The sequence below is a fragment of the Orycteropus afer genome, unplaced genomic scaffold, assembly GCF_000298275.1.
Source record: "Orycteropus afer afer isolate SDZICR_OR568_19922 unplaced genomic scaffold, OryAfe1.0 scaffold00071, whole genome shotgun sequence".
In the NCBI taxonomy this organism is placed as follows: domain Eukaryota; kingdom Metazoa; phylum Chordata; class Mammalia; order Tubulidentata; family Orycteropodidae; genus Orycteropus; species Orycteropus afer.
This window is the reverse complement of record NW_006921658.1, coordinates 5996456-6003384: the sequence shown is the minus strand read 5'-3', so window position 1 is coordinate 6003384 and position 6929 is coordinate 5996456. Positions and strand designations below refer to the sequence as shown.

Genomic DNA, 6929 nt, shown 5'->3' with positions numbered 1-6929 from the left:
GTATTTAAATCCAGGAGAACAGCCACGTATTACGGAAATGTAGTTTTTGAAATCCTTTCTTTTTCACAAGAAATCTCAAAGCATTTTCCAAATACAGCCAATGAGTCCTTTTTATTTGTTAACAACTGGATTGATAGGGCTGTAAACACATAAACAGAGAATGATGTGTGAGGTTCCTACTACCTGTAGATATCTCCACTGTGATATAGAGAATAAAATAGAGTAAGACATTGCATTATTCCCCGGACATTGCATTAAATTTATTAGTACATTTTGTGTTAACACTCCTAACTTTAAACACCTACTCTTTGTGTGTTTGTATAACTTGTAGTTTTAAGTGTTAGAAACTATAGCAATAAATGCATCTTAAATTCCCTCACTCTTGGCTCTCTGCTTGTCCCTGTTCAAAAGACAGCCATGTCTTCTTGTGCAGTCCCAGCCACTTCCCTGAAACATGATGGTGGTGGTCAGAGTAAATGAATTTGGCTGTATTGGGTGCCTGGTCACCAGGGCTACTTTTGACTCTGGCAAAGTGGAGGTTGTTTGCCATCAATGGCCCCTTCCTTGACCTCAACTATATGGCCTGCATGTTTCAATATTATTCTACCCATGACAAGTTCAATGGTACCTTCAAGCCTGGGATTAGGAAGCTTGTCATCAATGGGAAGGCCATTTCTATCTTTCAGGAACAAGATCCCACCAACATCAAGTGGGGTGATATTGGTGCTGAGTATGTTGAAGAGTGGCACCAAAAGGGTAATCATCTCTGCCCCTTCTGCCTATGTCCCCATGACAACAAATGATGGGTGTGAACCATAAGATGTATGACAATTCCATCATGATTGTCAGCAATGCCTCCTGCACCACACATTGCTTGGCCTCCGTGGCCAAGATCATCCATGACAACTTTGGCATCATGGAGGGATCATGGTATCACTGCGACTCAGAAGATGGTGTGTAACCCCTCTGGGAAACCATGAGGCTTCCCAGAACATCAACCCTGCATCTACTGGCACTGCCAAGTCTGTGGGCAAAGTCATCCCTGAGCCAAGTGAAAAGCTCACTAGCATGGCCTTCTGTGTCTCCACCCCCAATGTGTCAGTGGTGGATCTGACCTGCTACCTGGAGAAAGCCACCAAATATGATGACATCAAGAATATGGTGATGTAGGCATCACAGGGTTCTGTGAAAGGCATCCTGGGCTACACTGAAGATGAGGTTGTCTTCTGTGACTTTAACAATGACACCTACTCTTCCACCTTTGATGCTAAAAGATTTACAGCCTTGGAAACCCAATGAAGGTCACTACAAGTCAGAATCAACTTAATGGTACTGGGTTTGCTTTTTGGTTTCAATCAAAGATATGAATTGCATTCCCACATCAAGTTAGGAATAGGGTAACAAAGGCACTTGCTTATATTTTGAAGGTAAATTGTTCATACTTTGTATGAGAGTCTGTGCATTGAAATTTAGCAAAATATTTTTAGTTATATGAAATTTGTCCCACATAGCACACTAGCTGTTAGGTAATATAGTTGCAGAAACTGAATCCAAGATATTAGCAACCTTATGTTTATGTGATACATTACAGGTAGGGTTCATTTGAGATAGAGACAAAAAGTTCCGAATTTGTTCTCTACTTCATCCCTTCCATGTGAGTGGGAAGAGGGAAGTGGGAGGAAAAATAGGAGAGAGGAGAAAAGGAAAGGTACATGCATGGCTTGTTATTGTTAGTTACTATGGAGTCTAGTCTGCATGCTTGTTATTGTTAGTTACTATGGCGACCCCATGTGTACAGAGTAGAACAATTCCATAGGGTTTTCAGTGGCTGTGAACTCTTCAGAGACAGATCACCAGGACTCAATTCTCAGGCACCTCTGGGTAGGTTTGAACCACCAACCTTTCGACCAGTAGTCAGTCACTTAACTATTTTTGCCACCCAGGGATTCCACATGGTTAGGTAATGTGTACTAAAGAGATGTTTGCCCCTTGTAAAGAATATAACTTAAAGGTGCCAAAAGAACAACTGAAGAAGTATTCCTGCACATCAAACACTTCCAATGGGACTTAGGCCTGAGTGAATATTATTTCAAATTTAGCTTTTATTTTCTTTGTTGAGTTGTATTGTTGAGCCTTATCAACACTGGCTGGATTCGTAACCTTGGGCGAATTGCTTAGCTGTTTTGTGTCAATGTTTCTATGTGTAAAATCTGGAATACTCTAATATTGGGAGTGTGAACCAATCTCACTGCAGCTTCATGCCTTCTATTATAGAAGAGCTGAAAATATCCTGTATTCTGATCGGCAGTTTTCCTCTTATGTTTTCTTAATTTTCCTCTTCTGTTCTTATTTATAAGATATTTTTCCTTCTTTTTTTTTTTTAATTGAAATACTTACTACTCAAATACTGTATTTTCTTCAAAACACACATTTATGTTTTGTATGAATCTTTCTTGACTGATCTAAAGGCATAAATGTCTCTGTCTTATTTTTTCCTCTCTGGCCCTGATATATTCAATTTATATCAGTCAGTTATTATTGTCTTCCAGGTTGTCTAGTTGTGTCATGAAAATGTGCTTTGATTCCCCAAGTAGGCACACATTTTCCTGCTTCTTGTTCATCTCCTTTAATATCTGGCACAGTGTTGGGCCCCAAATACTTCCAGAATGAATCATTACATGCTGAAGACTGTGAAAAGATAAAAAGAAAACCATCCTCAAGCTCTTCTGGCAAAAGGTCAATTGGAATTTATGACAAATGTCAGTAGCTGAGGAGAAGATAGGGGTGTTGTTCCCAGATACGAAAGGGAGATGACACCAGCAGAGAGAAATGTGAAGCAATTGTTCTGTATTCTTAACAGTCCATGTATAATCCTAAATGATACACATGGGTTGGCATAGTGTGCTCAGTTTGATTCCAGGGATATCTCAGGCTTATTTAACAATGCTACCCTTAGAACAACATTAACATACTAATCTATATCACTGACTGTGAATCGCATTCCTTGGTCGTTTTTAACTAGATGGGTTGGGACTATTGGCTTAGATAGCCAGGAAAATTTTTAGCATAATGGTCTAAGATTTTAAGAGGTCAATATCAGGGGAAAAGTCATGGATTTACATCATTTTTTCTTTTCCAGGGCTTGTAGCAACAACACATACAGTGAAAAATCCTCTGAAGTTTAAATGTCTTCCCTCCCGCCCATCCCCTTGCTTATGTTGTGTTACCACTCCTGTGCACTTCACTGAGCTTGAAAATTGCAAAAGAAAGACCTGGCTTCCCCACCCCCAGCTCCTAAACTACTCTGTTTATAGTCAGTTCGCTTCCCTGGATCTTATGTTTTAACACATGCTGTAGTGTTCAGATTGCAAACACAGCAGAGGGATGTTTAAATCCTAAAAACAAACTGTTTTCATTGCAATGTGCAAAACAGCATTCCATGAAGACATTTCAATTAATATTAGCTGAGTGAGGGAAGTCCTCTCTCTGTGGCCTGTTCAGTGTTTGGTCTCTCTCTGCTGAGACTGCCAACCAGGGTGCTGCCAATTAATGCCAGCTGTGATCTATTGTTTGCTTCTGACACCTGGGAAGTCCCAGATCATCAGAATCCTGCAAACAGCAGCTGGCTTAGTGGAGACTGCCAGACTTTGGGGATTCTGAGATCTCTCAGCAAAGGTAGGGGGCCGACTTGTTTTAGTTAAGGGAATAGTCCGGAATAGCCAGCTTAAAATCCAAGATGACTTACATTAAACAACCCCCAAATTCGGGGAGGATCAGCCCAAGCCTGTTAGCCTCAAATCTCACTCTAGGTCCCCATAGGGTAGTCTTTTAAAAAATAAACAAATTGTTTTAATCCTTTGTTATAAAATTCCAACAAGTCTCTGTAAAGGTATTTCCAGGATTCTATATAGCTCCAGGAGGTTCTCAATTCGGTACAGTTATGCTATACTTTAATCTTATATGGGCTGAAAAATGTGTATCTCTTCTCTTTGTTTGAAATCTATGCTTTCTACTAATATGCTCAATCTATTTTCTTATTGATAAGACATAGTAGCCAACATTTATTGGGTATTTACTATGTGCCAGAAGCCCTGGTGGTTAAAGTGCTCAGCTGCTAATTGAAAGGTCAGTGGTTTGAACCTACCAGCTGCTCCCTAGGGAAGAAAGATGGGGTAATCTGTTTCCATAAAGATTATAGCCTTGGAAACCCTACAGGGCAGTTCTACTTGGTCCTATAGGTTTAGTATGAGTTGGAATCAACTCAACGGCAAAGGGTTGGTTGGTTTTATCATGTGCTCAGTATGGAGTTCATTACAAGTCCGATTGCTTGACTTCATTTATCTTTACCAAGTATGCTTCAGAGTGATTGTGACATCTAATGTTTGATAAAGAGTCAGTGATGTGCAAAGGCTTCCTTTTTCCTTCTTCACCTATTATTGTTCTTAAACAATGATCATGTATTATTCTCATTTTGGCATACTTTGAGAAAGAACTTGAGTAGGTTACACTGCTTGACTTCACTTCACTTGTGCTGGGATTGATTGGCAAGGTGTCTCATTTCTCCTCTTTGTTTGGTGGCTTAGAGTAGTTCTGAAGTTTTTGCTTGTTGTTGTTGTTGTTATGTGCTGTCGAGTCAGACCTGACTCATAGTGACCCCTCCTTGGGTTTCCGAGGCGATATCACTACAAAAGTAGATTGCCCAACCTTCCTTCCAAGGAGTGGCTGGTGGATTTGAACTTCCAGCCTTCTGGTTAGCAGTCAAGTGCTTTAGGCACTATGCTACCTGAGTTCCTTGACGTTTTCTCTTAGGCTTCTTGAATTATAAATGACAGGAGATCAGAAACTGCCTATTTGCATAAGATTCCTGCCCCCTAACCCTAAAATTTTTAAACCTTAGTAAACCTCTGTAGGAATGGCAGGCAATACCATAGACTACTCCTCTATGGAAAGATAGCATTGAGAAGCTGGTACGGTTTTAATAAGTCTGGCTCAGAAATATGACCAGATATTGCTGGCATAGTGCCTAAGGCATTTGACTGCTAACCAGAAGGCTGGCAGTTCAAATCCAAAAGCCACTCCTCAAAAGGAAGATTGGGTAATCTACTTCCATAGAGATACTTCCTCAGAAACCCAAGGAGGGGTCGCTATGAGTAGAATTGATTTGATGGCAGTGACTTTGTTTGTTTGTTTGTTTTTATTCTGTCTTCTAATATGCCTTCTTTGTGAACTGAATCCTTCTTACACGGATGCCCTTCAAAGCTGACTAGAAGTCTCCTTCTATTCTGGGGCCCTAGCTATGATGCTGAAGCCTTTGGATTGTACTAAATATATTGTTGCTTTATGGAGTTGATCATTAGATGCTAACATGAAGCTGTTTACACTTGATTTATTCAGTACATGGTTGTATGGCTCAAGAAGTGAAAATCCAGTAAACTAAGCCTCTGCCTCAGCTCTCATTAACAACTTGAACCAAATCCACTTGAAATGCTCCCTCTTAAACTCATGGGTGATGATGAAAGCATGATTTGTTTGCTAAGGTCTGATAATTATATAATTATACAAGTATAATTTATAAACAGTTTCTAAATAACATTGTATTTCTTATTAATCAATCTATTGTTTCCTAAGGAGATAAAATTCATTTTGCATCAATAGAAGATACAAGTGATGTCAGGGGGACAGCTCAGATAGGTTCAGTGTGCAAAATTGTAGAGTCATGGTGTGCTTTTCTTTGAAATGAGATGTGCAGAGTCAAGACATTGGGAAAGAAAAATTAGAAAACAGATAATATTGATGATTTCTTTCTAGCAAACCAAGATTAGATTTAATTTATATGAAATGTTTGAGATTTCACCTAGAAATCTAGATTTCATCTAGATAATTATTTTAGATCTGGAGTCAAAGCCTGCACCATTCCAGTCTGAGTAGACTGAGGGGAATAATATGTGTTAGCAGTACAGCCTGAGCTATGTCACTTTATTCAGGATTTGATCCAAGGCAGAATTAAAACCATACTTTGCTCTACCCGTCAAACAGTCAGTCAGTGTTGGAAGTTTGCTTCTATAAACAATAGACCATCATCACTTCTTTCTTTATATTTCAAATCTTTGAAAAATCAAGTCAATTCTCAGAGGTCCTATATATAATTTTTATAGCCTAAAGAACAAATCAGTATCTATACTCTCCCTACTCCTCCTTGACACTATTAGATTTAGAAGAGGTCTGAGCATCACATAACAATTGTGCTAGAAAACTATCCCTACATTAACTATAATTGTTCTAAGTGTTGGCATTTTTCTTTATGTTGCCCTTTATAGCATAATTGGGAATGCTATAATTTTTAACCAAACCAAATAGCCACTGTACTAATGTAATCATGGCTTGACGCATAGTCTCCTGGTGAAAGATCTGTTGGAGGTTAGAATAATATTTTGGGATGCTAGCCAAACCAAACCTTAAGGCTTTGACCACAACTTGGAGAATGCTGTCTTCTTGAAATAAAACAATGGTGCTTCACACCTGATAGGAATTATTTAGCATGTCAAATGCGAGTTCAAATGATGTTTTCACTTCAACTTTAAAAAGTTGTACAGGGAACATAGGTGAGCTGAGAATATGGCTATTTTTAACTGAAAATATACTGACTTTCTTTTTGAAGATGCTGATACAACTTCTGACACTGTCGGTGATGAGTGCTGTGTAACAGCCGTTTCAACTCTGAGGCTATCAAATAGTGAAAGGGAACCTTCTAAATACAAATCCCAGAACACCAGAACAGCTCTTAACAGCCCTCACTTTCCTCAGTAAGTCTGAGATGACTAACTAAAAGGTCTGGAGAGAAGTTACTGCCTAAACAATGAAGGAAGGAGAAAAACCCCCAGGAAGATGATTTAAAGATTAAGTCACATGGTTTCAAATGGACACAATAT

At 39.1% G+C, this 6929-nt stretch overlaps 1 pseudogene; it reads left to right on the top strand.

The window, feature by feature from the left end:
• Positions 1-457: 457 nt before the first annotated feature.
• On the top strand, positions 458-6703 carry LOC103196937 (annotated as a pseudogene).
• Positions 6704-6929: the final 226 nt, after the last annotated feature.